Source organism: Mus caroli, unplaced genomic scaffold (assembly GCF_978045245.1).
Source record: "Mus caroli unplaced genomic scaffold, Mus_caroli_1 scaffold_10, whole genome shotgun sequence".
Classification (NCBI taxonomy): Eukaryota; Metazoa; Chordata; class Mammalia; order Rodentia; family Muridae; genus Mus; species Mus caroli.
The window spans coordinates 10,486,872-10,506,638 of NW_028227265.1; the positions used below are offsets into that span (position 1 = coordinate 10,486,872).

At 45.3% G+C, this 19,767-nt stretch overlaps 1 protein-coding gene across 1 annotated transcript in view; it reads right to left on the reverse strand.

Annotated features, from left to right (window-relative positions):
• Cdh13 (cadherin 13) overlaps window positions 1-19,767 on the reverse strand; it is a 1,034,078-nt gene that overhangs the window by 367,044 nt on the left and 647,267 nt on the right. The gene's annotated exons all lie outside the window — the stretch shown is intronic.

Sequence of the window (19,767 nt, forward strand, 5' to 3'; positions counted from 1 at the left end):
GTTCAGATACATTCAGAAGGATGTAAGTATATTTTTAAAAAATCCTCAAGAATTAAAACAGCAATATGAAAGCACCAAGTACAGAAACATGATCAAAGACACTGCGTTCCGGCCCCTGAGCCAGACTCCATACCTGAGGACATAAACGGACTCCTGTTTGCAGATGGAGTATGGGATTAAGGCTATTCTCATTCTTCCATGTGGATGCTCAGGCTTAGGAATGCAGAACCAAGTAGTTACTGAAGAGTCTGCGTGGCTCACAAAGCTTAAAATATTTATTATCTGGCCCTATGTAGGAACCGTTTTCTGACACATTCTAGACAATTCAATGCAAAAAGGAGAGGAATAGGAGAAAAGAATCTTGACACCCGGAGATGTCTTTAAGTAAATTCAGTTATATTCATATTTTTATCATTATCATTTATTCATCCAATACTCTCTATCTATACATAGATACATAAATAAATAAATATTATATCTACATATATAGTGTTCCTATTATATTTCATTTTCTGTGCCAGAATCTTGGCTTATAATTATTTCTAAAAATAATCTTGCTTGGTTAAGGGGTTTAAACCTATAATCTCAGTACCTGGAAGTCTGAAGGAAGAGGAAAGAGAGAGAGAGAGAGAGAGAGAGAAAGAAAGAATATTCAAGGTCATCTTGGGTTATATAGTGAGACCCCAGACAATCAAAAGAGTTTCTTTTTCACCTCTTGTGGTCATCTTTCATGACCTTTGCATGTGCACACAAGCATGCACACACACACACAAAAATCTAGGGTCTGCCTATGTGAAAAGCATGTGGTATTTGCCTTGGAGACGGCAAGGAGTTAGACTAGTGATGTGATTTATTCCGTGGTTGAGTAAGACTCCTCTCAGAGGCCATGGGTTTTAAATGAAAATCCCAGTGTGGTGCCAGGTATGGAATACCTCTTTGCCAGTTGTTGGCCGCTGAGGTCCCAGTGGTCCTGCCATTGGTCTTGGCTGCCCATCAGAACCTGGTGTTAAGACCCTACTGCTGAAGACATTGTACATGTGAGTCACAGGCTATTAGAAATGAAGCTAGAACTGAGCTGGAAGCTTCTTTCATACTGGCTGGCCTTGCTAGTGCTAGAAGGTGGGAGGTATGCAGGCTTCTGGGGGAGAAAAGTCACCAACAATCTCACCCACCTATGATATAACAATGACGGTCCCTCTAATGCAGCTGTGGCAGACTGTTATTGGGGTAACCAATAGTTGTTGTTGTTATTTTTCCTGCATTTGAGGCTTGTTCCATAGGAAGAAACTTATGCCTGCTTCTATAAACCTGGTCAAAGGAGCATGGCTGAGGAGGTCATAGGCTCTACAGGAGAAATCTACTACTTCTGTTCGGCTAACCGCTCATCTTTTTCAAACTGCCTCTGTATATACTCTTGTTTATAACCATAGACTAGTGTTGCATCCAGCCTTCCTCGGAAAAGATTCTTAGTGCCACAGGAGGCAATTAATGAAGAAACCCAGAGCTGCCAAAGGGCCAAGAATAAATAAAAGTAGTGAGCCAATTATACCATTCCTTCCGAGGCTCAGGGAACACCACGGAAGAGAAGGCAGAGGAAAAAAAAGGAAGATGCAGAGGGTTGGGAGATGGGAGCCCATGCATGACATCCAGGTGTGACAGGGCCACTGTACTCAGGAACTCACTACAGCTGTGCTTATCTGCATACAACCTGCACAAGGTTGGGACTCTCAACACTTTGTCATGGATGGTGGAGGGCCACATTCCTCTTCAAAGGACTTAATTGGCAGCTATTTTTTTTCTTTTTTTTCTTTTTTTTTTTTTGGAAAGGGGGCGAGTGTCCCATTTTCTTCTGCAGTGTAGCCACTGATAAGATGTTGGAGATCCGGTCAAAAACCTTCCATGCACACTCAGGCAAGAAGGTCCAAGGAAACTTGGAAATGTAAAAAGAAGACACAAAAATAAGAGAAATGGTCCCACAAGGCCACATACCATATAATCCATTTATTGGGAACCTTTGCTGCCAGTGAATTTGTGGGATAAGGACAGGAGTAACGGTTACATGTTCTGGGGAAGGTGAAGAGAACACTGTGGGGACTTAAGCTTCCGTCTAGGTGATAGAAATGTTAAATGTTCTGTAATGGTTGCACAACCTTGGGAGTGGGACCACTGAACCGTATGGGTGGATCATGTGAGAGATGGGAATCACACCCTATCATGGCTTCAGAAGGTAACCCTCTCAGAGGACATCAGGAGGGAATGGAATAATGACTACCACAGAGCCCAGCTTGTAAAGATCACTGTGAAGCATCAAGAGTGGACAACAGAGCTTCCAGGGGGAGGACAGGCAGGTACTGTGGTGTGGTGCCTTCAGCTATGGTCTTGGTTTTACTCTACAACATAAAGTAAAACTTCTGCTTATTCAATGTGTGTGTGTGTGTGTGTTAGCTTTTAGGGAATTTTAATTAATTATTGTTTTAAAACCAAGATTAAGAGTAGGAGGTCTGATTTTAATGCCAAATCTCCCACAACTGTAGCTGGTCCAAGGACAGACCTTGCCCCTACTAATCACCAACCATCATCTCCTCAGTGGTCAAATGACAATAGATGCAATGGACTGGCTTCCTAGATGAGGCCCAAGGTGTAGAAATAGGAACCAGTAGGCAAGCAAGCACGTGTCAGTGCAAAGCGGCATACGGTGAATAAAGGTTCAGTGACAAACACTGAATACCAAGCAAGTTAAACAAATGCTGTCCTGACTCTGAAAACCCAAGACGTGGTTCTAACTCCCAAGGGCCCAGAGCCATTTGTAGGTGCCAAGAAAGTCAGATGGATCTGGAACCGTGATGACTGGATTCACAGGCTTTAGTAAGATAGGATCCGGATGGGGCCAGCTCTAGAAGGATGCTAGCCACTCCAAGGGTTAATCCTTCACCCGCTCCTGTTCTCTATAGCAGTACCTGGGCTCTTGCTGGCAAGTGGCCTTGCCACCTGCTCCACCCCAGGAGGGTTTTGTGTTTTTCCAGGTCTCCTCAATATCTAGCATGGATAAGCTGCCCAGCGTTTGTTGATTATATAAACAAGTGAAATCAGTTCATCAATGAATGAATGAATGAATGAACGAGCATTGTGTGGTAAGCACATGACAATTCAGGATGTTTTTATTCAGTCTCTTAAAAATTAAGAAGAGGGGCTGGAGAGATGGCTCAGCGGTTAAGAGCTCTTCCGGAGGTGCTGAGTTCAAATCCCAGCAACCACATGGTGGCTCTCAACTCCCTGTAATGAGATCGGATGCCCTCTGCTGGTGTGTCTGAAGAGCACTGTCCCTCCCGTACGTGCTGAGGCTGCCCCCTTGCTCAGTGCTACCTGATTTATCCATTCTGTTTTCTGTAGAGGGTGGGGCAAGTACTGCTCTAGGAGACATGCCTCGGGCATCCATAGCTCCAAACCCACCCACATGGTCCTCAGCAGCTGAAGGCAACCCTCCCAATTATCCCTTGGCTCTGGGCTCACCCATCGCAGCCTCCACTCTGCTCAAGGCGATTGCTTCCACGAGGACAGTTTCTAGCCTAGAATTCTTCATTAAATCTCCTGTTCATTCCAAGTGCCTGGCTCTTCTTCTGGTATAGCCTGCTTGTCTCTAAACTAAGCTCTGCCTTCTGAGGCCCCCCCTAGGCTGATTCTGGTCCTCACTTGGACCTGGTTCTAACTGTTTCAAATCTTATTTGCCAATATCTTCAAACACTCCAGATTTCTAAACACTCTAGGAGAAAAACAAATTAGTACAGTCACCTGGCGTTGGCTGTCAGTCATCCATGGCCATGGTAACTGCTACTGAGGATGCAGTTGTTCCCTGTCATCAGTGTCTATTTGCCTTCATCCCCGAGACCCCTACCTCCTCCCCGGATTAAAGTACTGGCTTTTTAAATTTTCTTATACCCACACTCTCATGGCAGCTTTCCAAAGCCTGGGAGACTCAGGTTTCTAGTCTTCATATCCCTCAGGCTCCCGTCCCTTCCCAACCCAGAGCCTGTAAGTCCTTCTGTATCTTGGGTTGAAATGATGGCAGTGTTGGTGCTCACAGGGTGCTACCCCCACCCCAGTGACCTCAGAAGCAGAGTCTCCTGTCTCCCCATTTTCCTGAATCTGTTTCTCTCTCTCTCTTCTCTGAAGCAAGGTGTAGAATGTCTTTCACTTCAGTGCAGGACATGGAAATCAAGGTGGTTCTCCTCCAAACTATCTATGGAAATCTCCTTCCTGTAGCCCCCACCCCCTCTATGTATATAAGAGCTCGCCGTAAGTTGGATCTCTAATTGAACCCACTTGATTGTGTTTGTTTTGTTGAAGTTAAGTCCAGGTTCTGCCTCTCAGCCCTACACTCCCAGAAATAAGACTCAGTCTCAAATTATATTTCCAAATACCCTGGGTGTATACCTAGGCTCTCTGGTGACTAGATCATAACTAAAGAGAACCCATTTATCTTAACCCACATTTTGCCCCGAGGCAGGTTACCCCAGTTCAGGTACCATGCGTCCATGCATTCCTCTCCTCACCTCTTTGTGGGTTCCACCCCCTTTCTCCTTCTCTAAGAATTTTTTTTTTCTCCTCCCCATGTCCTATCTCTAATTCCTGCCGTAAGCCACAGGAGATAAGCATTTTAACTGACAGGTGGGGCATCCATACAAGACCCAAGATGATCTGTTGACATTAGATTCTTTTCCAGTAAGGAGGAGTCTCTTTTCCTAAGCATAGGCAGAAACAAGGAATGTTGGCCCTGGCTCTCTTCACTCACAGTAGTAGGGCCAATACATACCCTTTCTGTCCAGTTATAGTTCTATCTACAATGCCATCCAAGCTTCATCAAGGCTAAGCATTAACGACAGCTCCGTTACCCTAGACCTTTAGTGCTTAATCTGAAGGCCTAGGAATCTCCCGCCATGCCAGATATCAAATAAACATGATACGCGTATCTGGTGCGTGTTCGTCTTTTGTTACAGAGGAGAGGTACCACCCAGTCCTCTGGGTCTGCCACTTCCGCCTCGAATACCTTGGCATTCTGTAAAGTGATGGGGAAGCCAATATAGTCATTATCAATGGAAATAATCCCAGCATTGATGATGGGTGTGGGGGGGCACCCTTGGGAGCTGATCAAGTGGCTGTGGTAATAATTGATACTATCAAGTTACACAATGCCAGGAGCCTTGTCCAACTATGCAAAGGAAGTCACCAGAGAGAGTCAACTTAAAAAAAAAATCATTCTAGAAGACCTGACCCGGATTAGCATATTAATAACAAGTGACTGTTTCACGGGGTGGGGGTCTGGGCCTACTTCTGCAAGCTCATTCCCAGTGCAAAGTAGCTTTCTAAAGGGCCAGGTGAGATACTGACCACGAGCCTTCATTTTCATCTCCTCTCTTTGTATTCTCCGCAGTTTGTCAATGACTCTATGAAACGTTTCATTAACCTTCTGTGTCCATTAAATATTATCTGCTCGCATCCCACAGCTCGGGTTCCCTCTCCATGACTTTCAGAACTTTATACTTTAAAAAAAAAAAAAAGAAAGAAAGAAACTTCAAATTCAAGTTAAATAATGGCCAGGGGCTGACTCCATAGCAGATCCTAAACCCTGCATCGCTAAAATCAGCTCAGTAGCTTTCCATGCCACTAACTCGAGCCAGAGACCTGATTGCTTGGTGGCTGGAGCCATGCTGGTCACCTCTGATCTCTGTGCTCCCCTAACGTGCTCCCCTAATCTGCAACTGGGGCTAGTGACACACCCGCATTCAAAGCAGTTGGGCAGCCTTTATTTTTTTTTTCTTGATTTTTCAGAGAAGATGATCTGAAGAATATTAAGTTTCTCTACCCAGAATAATTGGTCTTTATAGAAATTGTATATTTTTTCTTTTTCTTTTCTTGAAAAGTGCCAGTGATGAGCTCCCAAGCCTGTGCATTCTGCCAGCTTTGACCTGTTTGGCTTCTAAATCATACAAGAGCTTTCCCCTGTACCCAGCCTTACTTTCCAGTTATATCTGGGCACCAACTGTCAGTATTTGCCCTAATTGGGTAAGAACTGGGAAAATGGCTTAGTCAGTAGAGCCCTTCTTGCCTTGCCACCATGGGGATGGGAGTTGGATCTTTCTCCATAGAGTAAAGTCTATCTTTATAAACCCAATGCTGGGACAAGGAGGCAGGGGGGAATCTCTGGGCTTGCTTCCCAGCCAGCCTAGTCTACACAGAGAGTTCTAGGTGAGTTGGAGACCACATCTCCAAAAACAAAAGCAAACAAATAAAAAGCCCCAAGGTAGTTGGCATTTGAGAAACAATACTGGAGGTTGTCTTCTGGCTTTCGTGAGTGTGTGCACAGATGTGCACAAGCAGCTGCTCACACACACACACACACACACACACACACACGAACCCACAACCAGGAACATGCTTACACGCACGTGCCCGTGAACACACACGTTACACCAGCACAGTCACCGACAGAGTCCAACCTAGGTATGAACTGGGAGCTAACCAGTGCTCTCATAATGCCTGGGCCCTCAGCTTCTGGCATCTTTATTAATCATCTCATTCGCTTTGGGACTGTTGGAACAAACAGGGAAGCCCTGGAATTGGTAATTGCACTGACTCCAGAGCTCCGGCCTCGGCCCACCCATCAGCACAGGCCTGGTTCAAGGTGCCCGTCTGTTCCTTCCCGGTCCCCCTCCATCCGTCTTCTCTCCCGGCATATTTCTTGGCTTCCCCCATTCTGTCGCTGCTCCTCACACATGACACGATGCTTTATGAGACCCGCTCCACTCCTTTATCACTAGTTTTGTTTAGTAATTTAAATCTTATTCTCCTTGTTCTAAATGAAAAATATTGATGATTTCAATATTTTATATTTCTCTCTCCAAGAAGGAAATTGTGAACTACTGATTTATTGTCCTCTGATACACAATTATTTTTTTTATATTCCCGGGAACAACAAACAGCGGCAAGGAGGAAATAGGCTTCTCGTTGCCAGGATGAGGGACTAGGCTCTGTGGCCACAGCCGCATCTGCTTCCCACCCTGGCTCTGAGTCCTTCTGCGCCTCTGCTGCTCTGATGGTGATCTTGTACCTCTGCCAGGAAAGGGACTCAGGAGTGGGGGTCAACCAAGAACACCCCAAAGAGAGCCCTAGATGTAAAGCTCTCGTCTACCTTCTCAGTCATGCAATAGCTTCACCTGCATCCAGTCTTCCTCTCACCTGTGACATCTGGGGCTCAGCATGATCCACGCTTTCCCCACATAGGTTTTAGGTAAGAGACCCTAGCCAACTGGTTCTTCAGAGAACACAGTCCAAGACAACCAAAGCCTAACCTAGGAGTGACCAGCTATACCAGGTGCATGGAGACATGAGTGTGGTTTCCTTAGTGCCTGACTCTGAACATGCCAGGATTCCTAAAAGAGAGCACCAGTTGCCAAATTAACAGATAAATTTGAACGGCTCAGCAAAAGTTACTCTCTTAAGGAAGTCGAGCATGGGATGGTGAGAGGAGGAAAAGAGAGTTGTGCTGTCAGGGGTCGGTCCACCAAACTTGCTAATCCTATATCATGCACTGTGGTAGCTTGAATAAACTGGCCCCCATAGGTCCATAGGGAATGGTATTGTTAGGAGGTGTGACCCTGTTGGAGTATGTGTGACTTTCCTGGAGGAAGTATGTCATTGGGTGTGGGCTCAAAAACCAGGACCTCTCTTCCTGCTGCCTTCAGATCCAGATGCAGAATTCTCAACTACTTCTGCAGCGCCACGCCTGCCTGCATGCCACCTGTCATGCTTCCTGTCATGATGCTTCCTGTCATGATGATAACAGACTGAACCTCTGATGCTGTAAGCCAGCCCCAGTGAAATGTTTTCCTTTGTAAGAGTTGCCTTGGTCATGGTGTCTCTTCATAGCAATAGAAACCCTAAGACACGCACCAGGGCATCTTTGGAGGTTTATAATGCTACTGGCTCTGAATTATACGCATGAATGTGTTCATTTTCTGTGCATACCTTAACTAATAATTCCCTTTATTCAAATTCTCTTTTAACTCTTCTGAGCTCTTCAGAACTGTCCCAGGAGTGACTTCCTATCACTCTGTCCAGATTGGATATTTTGTGTCCAGAAGATCTCAGCTGTGACCCCAGGAGGAGCTGCCTCCTCCGTCTAACACAGAACATTTTAAGAGAGAGGATGGATACCCAGCCATTTGTTCTTTGTGGCTACTCTAAGGGTCAGGAGGACATCAGCAAAGCTCCCGGGGATGACCTCCTTTTGGATTTACATGAGGCCATGTGGGGATGCACGAGGGCCTGCTGGGCGGTGCTAAGTGGGCTTTGAGGTGTAACAGTGAGGGCTCTTTCAGGATGGTCCTGAGAACCACGGAATGAAAGCAGCAGTTTGTATTTAACAGCTCAAACTACAGACTTTCACCTGGGGTCTTTGATTCATATCAAACCGGAAGAGAGTCTTACCGGTGGGGCTACACGAATCCTGGCCTATTGCTTTTAGAAGAAAAACAGGAACTGGGGATGGGGGGGTGTTTTTGCCTTGTTTGAGACAGGGTCTCCAGCAGCCACACTGCCCTCCAGCTTGCAGTGTTGCTGATCCTGATCCTCCTGCCTCCATCTGAGTGCTGGGGTTACGGGCTTGCACTATCTAATTTTATGCAGTGCTGGGGGATTGAACCTAAGCCCTCACCCATGCTAGGTAAGCATTCAACCCCCTGGGTCATACCGCCAGCCTGGACATGCCATTTTAATAGGACAAATGTCTTTTATTAATATGGGGAGGCCAGTCTCCTGATACCAAAGCTTATGAAAAGACAGAAGAAATAGAATAATGTTGGTTTTTTTTTTTTTTGAACTGCATCCTGATGTGGGCCGTGGCACTGCTATGGTCAGTTAGAGCATCCCTTGCATCTTGTGGCTGGCTCTTACGGCCTTCCACCTTTAGGCACTTCCCGGAGTGTGGCAGGGTGGAAAAGCTGAGCCTGATGATCTTGAGAGCTTGGTCATGGGACTTGGTTTGGCCACTGAGGTTCAAACGTGTGTGACATGACCAAACTTTCCATGGATCCCAGCCCTGTGTTGTGGGATGCTGAACACCTGCCTGCCCCCCATCTCCCTCGGGTTTTCTCATTCTCAGCAGAGACTTCTGGAATCTGGCAAATTCATAATGGGTTTCCTGGCTGGTTTTGTGTGTCAGCTCGACATAGGCTGGAGTTATCACAGAGAAAGGAGCTTCAGGTGAGAAAATGCCTCCATGAGATCCAGCTGTAAGGCATTTTCTCAATTAGTGATCAAGGGTGGGAGGGTCCATTGTGGGTGGTGCCATCCCTGGGGTGGTAGTCTTAGGTTCTATAAGAAAGCAAGCCAGGGGAAGCAAGCCAGTAAGAAACATCCCTCCATGGCCTCTGCATCAGCTCCTGCTTCCTGACATGCTTGAGTTCCAGTCCTGACTTCCTTTGGTGATGAACAGCAATGTGGAAGTGTAAGCTGAATAAACCCTTTCATCCCCAACTTGCTTCTTAGTCATGATGTTTGTGCAGGAATAGAAACCCTGACTAAGACAATGGGGATACTGGTTCTGGTTTAAGCAGCCTCACTGGCCTCCATGTCCTAGAAGCCAGCAGCAACTCTTTGCTTTCTATTCTGCGTAGCGAAATTGTCACCGGGATAAAACTGCCAGGGTTGGGAACCATCCTGGGCATTCTCAGAGCTGGGCAGCTGGCTGTAGAGGGAGGAGGAGGAAGCTGTAGAACACGCCAGGACCCAAACATCTGGAACTCTGCCCAGCACAGATGACCCTTGGCCAATCAAAGAACATGCCCATGAGAAACACAAGTCCTGGTTGATGCAAGCTACTTTGTTTTCAAAGGTATTTAAACTGTAGCAGGAACAACCCAAAGCAATATACTCTAGCACAAAGGCAGATGGAACGAGTGAGGAATGCCCTCGGAGGGCCTGAGTACACAGCAGGGCCTCCCTGCTGGCACTGTGAACAGCAGTCAGGCTGTGTAGATTTTCCTAGCGGGTGAAGTAGCCTGTTTACAGCAGGGCTGTACCCCCTAGCCCATTCTCACAGCTGGCTTCCTTCTATGCTCTGGGCATCATTTTAAGAGCCTCTCTGTCTCCACCCAAATGCACTACCCTTGTCTCACCTTTGCTCTCAGAGCAGGGTCCACAACCTAGCACACAGGGGGCATCCCTGGCTGTCGTTCACACCACCCCACTTTCTCCTAGTCATGGTGTTGCAGGAATCGGCACAGGATGTCCTTTGCACTCCACCTCTGCTCCATGCAACCCATGCATCAGCTACAATACTTGCTCCTCTCCCCCCTTGCATACTCTGGCTCTAACTCTCAGGTCTAGAGCAATCAGCTCGCCTCCAGATCACTACATTCCACAGGCTGCAGAATTCACTCCCTAGAGGACAAAAGTCTGGCTGAATTAGAGCGGATACTTTGGAAACACATGCTCACTTGCACAGGCTTCTGCTTTAAAGGGTAACTCACGCTCAGCTATAAACCAGCACTGTCTATGCAAGGGCTCCTATTTTTTCTTTTTCTGCTTTTTGAGACAGGGTCTCATTGTATTACCCATGCTGACCTTGAGTTGTAGCAATCCTCCAGCCTCAGTCTCCCGGGTGCTTAGCACAGTCATATGCCTGCACTTAGGTAGGAAGTATGACTAGTCCCCTGCAGTCTTTAAATTATTGTCTTCCTCCCTTAGTAATGTGGCCCACTGTGGTGACTGTCAGAACCTTGCCCACAGTTACATAAGGTTCAGAATTCTTTTCTGTCCAATTCCCAGGCTCTTCAAGGCTACCTTACGTAGTATGAGTAGAGGCCAAGCAAGACGACAAATGCCTTAAAATTCTACCTCAACCACGGCCTAAGACAAGCGTGTTAAAAAATGCCATATAGCTAATCCCATGCTCATAGGCTTGGGTGTCTCTTATGTGGAATTTGAGGTTTAAAGTCAACAAGGGAAATGGGTAAGAAGTGGGTATTGTGTGCATATGGGGTCTACTCTCTAAGACTCCAGGGGCCTTTTCTCCTCCCACAATGGAACAGATGCCTGACATTCAACTAAGCCCTGGGGGTGATAGCCTTACCTTTGCAGGGAGCAAGCAATAATAGCAGGCTAGACTGCCAGACTCATGCCTAGCTTCTGATCAACTCTCACTATGCTCCACACAATTCCAAGGCAAAGTAGAAGAGAACCACTTAGCACTTGTGGTTTTTTAAAAAGATGTCTTCTATTTTCTCCCAAGCAAAAGATTTACCTTGCAAAAACTCCATATGTATAAGCTAGGACTGCATCTCAGTCACTCAGGCTTCACTTTCTGCCTCTCATGAGGGCATGTGGTGCTCAGTGGACATAGACTTCTAGAGAGCCAAGTGAGAGGTTTTCAAAGGCTGGGCATAGTGGCATTCATTCCTGGACAGGCAGCTGAGAAATTTAAGTGTACAGCAATGACTTCAGTAAACTTGGCAGCCAAACACATCTCCCTGCAGTGTCAGGGCCAATTCTGCCTAGAGTGTGTTAAACTGGCCATATTGAGTAGAACAGGCAAGCTCCCCAAATCCAAGAAGCACTAGTCTGCTTTACCGTTGTGGTGACAAACATTTTGACCAAGGTGACTTAGAGGACGAAAAGGTTGATGTGGCTTACACTTCCAGGACACAGTCCATCCTCAAGGGAAGTCAAGCAAGAACTTGAAGCAGAAACCATGGAGAAATACTGATTATTGGGTCACTCCCAGGCTTGCTTGGCTATCACTTTTACACAGCCTAGGGATGGTATCGCCCACAGTGAGCAAACCCTCTTAAATCAAGTAGCACCGGGGACAATCCCTCAGAGTCAAGCCCTAGGCCAAGCTGTCCCCGGCAATTTCCTCTTGAGAGTTACTCCTCTCAGATGACCCCATGCTGTGTCAAGCTGACCATCAAGGCTGACCAGGGTATACCTCTAATCTCAAAAGTTGCATCATCTAAACGTATCTCCTATCCTAGCTCCCTTAAGCTTGGAAAATGCAAGTTTGTTATGTAATTACAGGTATTAATTTTTATATCAAATTATTTTGATATTTCTCTCACACACTTATCTAATCAGCAGTTAGATATTTAAAAAAAAAAACATTTGAAGGAATAACAACAAATTTACAATTGTCTGAAACATTTTCCCAGCTGGGAAGATAATTGGTTAACAAAGAAGAATAGTGACATGGAAACTATTATAGATTGCCAGCATCCCAAAGTGAGGTGGGGGGTGAAGAAAAGTTTATTAAAAATAAATAATACTAGACATGACATGCATAGCTCATTACACCTGGGCATATTTTTGATTAGGGGCATAGCAGACAATGGCTCTTCAAATGAGATTTGACAGCAGGTAAATTACACTATGTAAGGGTTTAAGTTGATCTACACAACAACAACGTCTTGATCATAAATAGGATTTGTGTGCCGGAAAAATACATCCCATCATTAATGAAACAGACAAATGAACGGAAAAACATCATATCGCAGTGTGGTTTTAAGTAGCTTACCTTAGCAATGTAATGCGGGCAGTAAGTCATGCATAAAACCCTGTAAAAGCTCATTAAGTCGGGATCAGTCTAGTCAAAGCAGCACATATTTCAAGTAACTGTTCTTCCTTAGCCAATTCCAGACGCTATTGTTTAACAACATCAAGGAAAGTAATGGAAAATAAAGCCGTTGTCATTCATTATAAGTTATGTGCCCTGAAAACGCTTGCATTTTAAATTAGCAGCACAAAGGACTCTATATACAAGCTGCGCTGGAAAGGATCGTCATGCCATATAGTGAAGCTGTCCTATACAAGAGTGTTGGAGGAGCAGGCAGAGAGAACGGGAGCATTGAGGAATGGGAGGAGCATGGTGCATGCTGTCCCCCAGACTTGCCAGGGCTGTTGCTCACATGCAACTGTGGTTGGCTTTATAAGGCTTGCACAAGGTCTAGCCTGTTAAAGTTCCAACATGGAAGAACTAGCTGAAGAGCTGTTAGCAACTGATGGCTACTGGGTGGGTGGGTGGTCACTAACAGGTTCCCTATGTCCCAGTCGACATCCCATTGGATGACCTTACACCCACGTACATACAGGAAGTACTAACTGGTATCAGTGAGTTATTTTTTAAAAAGATAAAAGAGGGTGTGAAGCTGCTAGTGGGGTATTTGGGGGATGCAGGGAAGACTTCGAGGTAGGGAGTAGCGTGGTGTAGTAATTAAGAGACATAGTCTATACCTATGAAAATTTCAAAGAATCAACAAGTGATTAAAAAGTAAAATATAGCTCAGAGTCTGGGCCCATCATCATGTGGGTTGCAAACTCTGTGTGTATGGTGTGTGTGTGTGCATGTACATATGTATATGCATATTTGTGATGGCCATAGTACAACCTTGGGTTTCAAGCCTCAGGCTCCATTCATCTTGTTTTTTGAGGCAGGATCTCTCACTGGCCTGGTTATCGATAAACAGTCTAGGCTGACTGGATCTACTGGGATTACAGGCTCGCTGCCATACTTTCTATCCCTCATCCATCCTTCCTTCCTTCCTTCTTGCTTCCCTCCCTCCCTCCCTTCTTTCCTTTTTCCCTCCCTCCATCCCTCCCTCCCTCCTTCCCTCCCTTCTTCCCTCCCTCCTTCCTTCCCTTCCTTCTCTCTTGTAGGCTTTAAATGTTAAAATCAGGTTCCTGTGCTTCAAGGTTAAGCATTTGCTAACAGAGCTATTTCCCTGGCCCTAGCATGGCAGTCTCACCCTTTTGAGGAGCCATTTAGCTCTATCGAGTTATTAGTATGGGGTCAACTTCCTGAAAGTTGCTTTTTATGCTCCCAGTCATCTCAAGCTCTGTTGGCACTATGAGCAAGAAGGATGGCTGTGATTAAGGGGTGTGTGGGACACCTGGCTTCTATGGAGTGGGACACCAGCATCTGCATTTACAGATTTCAGCTCGTCAAAGTGGATCACTTTCAAGGCCATCAAGTCATCAATGCGTCTGTCAAAATATCAATAGCTGTGCACTCTGCCAGGTAGCCTTCAAGGACTTCTCTTTCAGGACTGGCTGTCACTTATTCTATGTTCCCCATTACTAAAAATGTAAATAGGACTGTAGAGGGATTGTGAGTGTTTCAAAAACAGTTCACAAACTCACAGATACATGCCAGAGCTCTGCTTGTTATTAGGACTTAATTGCTGTCTCTTCCATCGCAGACTGAAAGATGACAGCGTGATGGTTTGTGTTTGTTGTCAACTTGACCGCAGCTGGAATCAACTGAAAGGCAAGCCTGGACACTCCTGCGAGGGATTTTCTGGATCAGATTATTTGAAGTAGGAAGATAGACTCCAAATGGGCTTCTAATACAGACTAAAGACCAGCAGCTCTCCAGGAAGTCTTCAGCCCTTCAGGTCCAGATTTGAACTGCTGGGACATCTAGCCTTGCAGACTGTGTAATTACTGGGTTCTCAGCCTCTCTGTGTTGATCTACCAAGACTGTATAGTGTAAGCCAATCTAATAAATTGCCTTATATATACTCACTGTTCTGTTTCTCTACAGGATCCAGATACAGTTGGGAGCTGGCTAATTGATCCCAGTATAATCAGTGCCTCCAGCTGACTTCCTTGTGACCCCTGATTCCTGGGAAATCTGTATTCTACAGCAGGTTTTATACATCCAAGGCTAGGGTCATAGGTATGATACCACAGCTGGAATTCACATGCAGATTCCAAGGCTGACCTCTACTAGTTTTCCCTATATATCTAAGCTCCCACTGCTGCCAAATTTCAGACACACAATGTAGGTTTGAAAGCAAAAGAGAAACCCCTGAGATCTTTTGAGGTAGGGGTATTCTGTTTTGTTGTATGATACAGGAGATATCTATACATTTGGACGCCTTAGCATCCCATCTCTCTCTGATAAGGAATAAAAACTCTTTGGGCCATTTTCTTAATAGCTGTCCCTAGCTGTTCTGGTGTGACTCTCAATCACAAAGCTGTCTCCTCCAGTTCTATCCTAGAGAGGCAGGCTCATGATCCATACTAAGTGATTCAGAAGCACTCTCTTCCTAAGTGCCTCTGTGTTACATAAGTTTTCTGGTTGGAAGTTGGGTGGAGAAGGTTTAACCCATTGTTTCTCAAATGTAAAGTCTCTAGCTGTCTCTGACTTGGGTTCTCATATTGAACTGTGCAGAGGAATTTTAATCCAGCAACAAGGCGGCTCTGGGTGGAATACAGACAGACCTTTAGGACACACCTTTAATCCCAAACAATGAAGATAAAATTAGTCAGTAGAAAGAAGCAGCCATGTTTGAAAGTGATGTCTAATTGACAGGCAGACAAAGTGATGAATCAGAGAAAGATTTGACAGAATAGGCTCTGCCCAACTCTCATGAGAAGAGATGGGAAAGGGAAGCTGCTTAAGGGGCAGTGCAGGGAGGAGTCAGGTTTTCCATGAGAGTTTTACAGAGACAGGTTGAAGAGAGAATAAGCTAGACACAGGTGAAGGCAGAATGAGCCAGAGAGTGAAAAGGAGCCAGAAGATTAGAACAGATTGCCAGAGTTAGTTTGAGGCCAAACAGAGCAATTCAGAGACTGATAGACAAGCCAGATTGAATCAGTCAGCTTGGAGAGGAGTTTGTGCCAGAACAGCCAGCTAGAGTTCAGAAAGAACAAGAAAGGGTGAGCTTATTCAGCAGTAAGAGGCTGAAAACATTCTAGGCCTTGATAAGATTGTACAGAACCACAGAACCCCAGGCAGCCCGAAGGATGTTCCTTGGAGTTGATCTACATCTACGTGAGCACCAACAGGTCTCCTTCTGTGCATGTCTGCACTGCACAGATGGAGGAGAGATGTAGATTATAAGGGGAGGCAGAGCATACTGATCACAATGTGGAGAAATGAACATGGAAATGGAAAAGGAGGGAGTCCATATTATATGCCAAGGTTATTCAAGGTGCCTGTGGTTTTGGGGGTCCCCATCAATAAGATGACAAGAAATCACTAGGTTATTCTTAAATTAGGAGAGGGAGGAGTAGGGGTGACTGCAAAGTGCTTGCTCCATGCTCGAGGCAGCCAGCTCCGAAGCAGCTATCTGTAGAGCACCTTCCATATTTCTATTTTGCAGCAAAATCTCTGTACCACAAAGCTCACTTCACACAATGGGAGCCAGAGTCCTGATGCGGGAGCTGATGGAAGTCTCGGAGGGAGGGAGCCCAGTGACTGAGGCTTGAGATGACGTTTGAACTCTGCTGACTCAAGTGGCCACAAGGAACTTGAGACTCATCCAGGAACCCAATCTCATCACACACAGGGCTGTTATGATGAAGAGCTGCGAGACATTACAAGTGGTGGATGAAGAGAGGGGGCTCAGGTGGTATCTACACAGCAGGAATGGTGAGGTTAGGTACATGTCCTCTGGCAGAGGACAACCCTCTCCTCCGTGGGCTCTGGGTGACCGTGTTGTTCTCCTGGAACCATCTATAAGGCAAACTTGGATGGGTCCAGTGCCTTCAGCCTTCCAAGGACTCGGAGAAGTTTTATTAAGGGAAACTTCTTTACCTGGTTCTCTTTACTAACTGAAGCAAGTGATTTTTCAACCAGAAAGTCTCAGCTTTGGGCTTATGGTAGATATTACTTTCTCGCAAGGGTACGTATGCTAGCTCTGTGGTCAACATGTGTGCCCGTGAGTGGCCAGAAAACAGCATAGCTCACTGCATGGGCACTAGGATTCATTTGGAATTAATGGAAGAGGAGAGACAGAGGGAGCCTCAAAGATAGCATCTCCAGCTAAGGGGCAGAAAATGGGCTTTAAGGAGGGGTAGGACCCAGTCCTACCTCCATGTTGCATCTCTATGACCCTGTCTATCTCCATGCACAAGCAAGCACATGCAGACACATATGGCACATACATACACCCATTTACCGTATCTGTGTAACTACACGCATGTGTATTAACCCTAGGTTAAGCATCTCTGGGGCATCCACTGTTTCATTTGCCACTTCTCAGCCAACAATCACAGAAACTAATTCACCTTAATCAAAAATGCAATTACTCGCGTATCTCAGATTGCTGTTTATTTGACAGCCTTCTGATTTTTCCCACTTTTACCTAATTTGACAGGGAATATTACAGACATAACTAGTCTTTCAAAATGACTTTCACAAGGTTAGTTCTCCTGTTAATTGACCCTCTGCGCTGGCAATTTATGAAGCATATTAATTTCATCTGTCACTTCCAACACAAAGTAAATGTGGAAAATGGCCTATCTTTCATAAGGGACCTTATAAAGGAAGGGTGTCGGAATTCTTAATTAATGTATGCATATTCCCTCAGCCGTCGCTTCTGTGTGGAAATTCATACCCTCTCATCTGAAGCTCTCTTCTGTTTATAAATGTTTTGTTATTTCTTCATGATGGAAGCGAGACACCTCCACTCAGGAGTTTCAGCCAGGACCATCAATCACTGCTGTGAAATGAAGCAGGGGCTTGCCTCGAAGGATTCCCGGAGATCACAAAGGCCAAGTTTTTTTATTTTTTTATTTTTTATTTTTTAAATGCTCCAGTGGGGTTGGAGAGATGGCTCAGTGGTTAAGAACTCTGGTTGCTCTTGCAGAGGACCCAGGTTCGGATCCCAGCACTCATATCTGACAGCTCACAACCATTTGTAATTCCGGCTCCAGAGCACTTGGCACGCTCTTCTGACCTCTGCAGATGTCTTCCTCTGTGTGCGTGTGCATGTGTGTGTGCATGGATGTGTGTGTGTGCGTCCATGCACTGTTTTGTCCTGGTTTGGGATGTATCTGTCATCATCTTGCCTCATCTGTTCTCTCTCCAGTAAAGACCCGAGGCTCCCTCAGAAGCAGCTCATGGCATCTCTCTTGTGATTTACACAGGAGCAACCTTTCATGTAAAGGGGAAGGATGGTGCCATTGCAAGGGCTCACTCCCTTCACCCAACCTTGGTCCTCCCTCAAGATGCCAGCTTAGGAAGCACTCCTTTCCTAGGTGACATGGAGAGCCACTCAGGTATGGCAGGAACAGTTTCTGAAAGCCTTCAGGCCCATCACAGCTTCGCAGTCTCCGTCATCTCAAGTGTTTGTTTTATTTTGTTTTGTTTTATTTTATTTTATTTCTAACCACCCTTTGCCTCACACTGAAAAGCGCCTACTCCTTTTGTGAGGAAACTAAAAGTAATTTTCAAGTTCAAGGTCTTCATATAGAAAGTTTCACAAATGCTCACTGTCCCCCGAGGGAAGCTGATGTCCAGGACATGCTCGCTCCAGAACACACTGGAGCTGACTTTACCTTCTCCATTCACTCCCTCCTTTCCCTGACATTCACGTTTTCTTTTCTGTTTTGCTGGTCAGAGAGGATCCCTCCCCGCTTCAAACAGCTTGTTAAGGCAACCTCTGAAAGATCATTCCAGACTTCAGGAAATCAACATATTCAGAAAATAAGTCTGATCATTAGCCTGACAGTGATGCTATAACAGGAATTGTAGGCTTTCTTTGTTAAAATAACAGACACACACACACAAACGTACACACACACATGGGCACATATATACTCGTACATATGCATGCACATACTACATGCACACTCATAGATGCATGTACATACATACCTTCACACACACAAATACATGAACATACACACATACACACACATGTATACACACATGCATGCACATGTATGTATGTGTGTATATATAACAGTAAGGAAACACAAGAGTGTGTTATGGCATACTTGTCTTTGACTTCTGCACAATATATTTAATAAAAGCCTCTAGTAGGGCTTTTATAATATAGGGCATTTGACTTCTGCTTGAGGAATCCATGTCAGAGATTTATGCACAGAACCGTTTCTTTAAAACGTGTGAATTATGAAGTTGGCATGTTGCAAGGTCCTCATCAGTCATAAAATGCATATTTTGGATAAGTCTTGAAGTGTATAACCTATACTTCAGAGAACTCAGCACGGAAGCGCTGCCACAGTCAGCCAGAGAGACGCATCTGTATCATCGGAAACTAATTACTACTCGTTCTGGTGCTATCACACAGTGAGAGCGCTAAAACGATGCTCGGAGCAAGAATGCTTTCTGCAGAGAAGAAATTTTTTCTTCATTTAATCATATGGCCCAAAGTAGCACCAGGAGGTGTGTGTGTGTGTGTGTGTGTGTGTGTGTGTGTGTGATAGAGAGAGAGAGAGAGACAGATAGACAGACAGACAGACAGAGACAGAGACAGAGAGAGACAGAGAGACGGAGACACACAGAGAGACAGAGAGATAGACAGACATTGAGACACATAGAGAGAAAGAGAGAGGGAGGGAGGGAGAGAGAGGGAGGCAGACACAGACAGAGATAGAGACACACAGAGACAGAGAGACATACACAAAGAGGGAGAGAAAGGGAGAGAGACAGACAGAGACAGACAGAGACAGAGAGACAGACACACATGCACACAGAGAACACTTGTAGCACTTGTAGCCTGCATTAGATATTTCTTCAAAGTTATAAAAATACTTTTTATTATGAAAGACATTCTACTAAAAAAATCCAAAAATATCTTTTACAATAAAAGATATCCTTTAAAACCCTGAAATGCCTTTGCACAGCATTTCTTCATTTCTTTTCTAAAGTGGCCAAATCACACCCTCACGCCTCTGCAGCCCCTGAAGCAGTGTTGACTTTTTAAACTTTTTTAATGAAACCCCAAGGGAAGACATCTGTGGTTA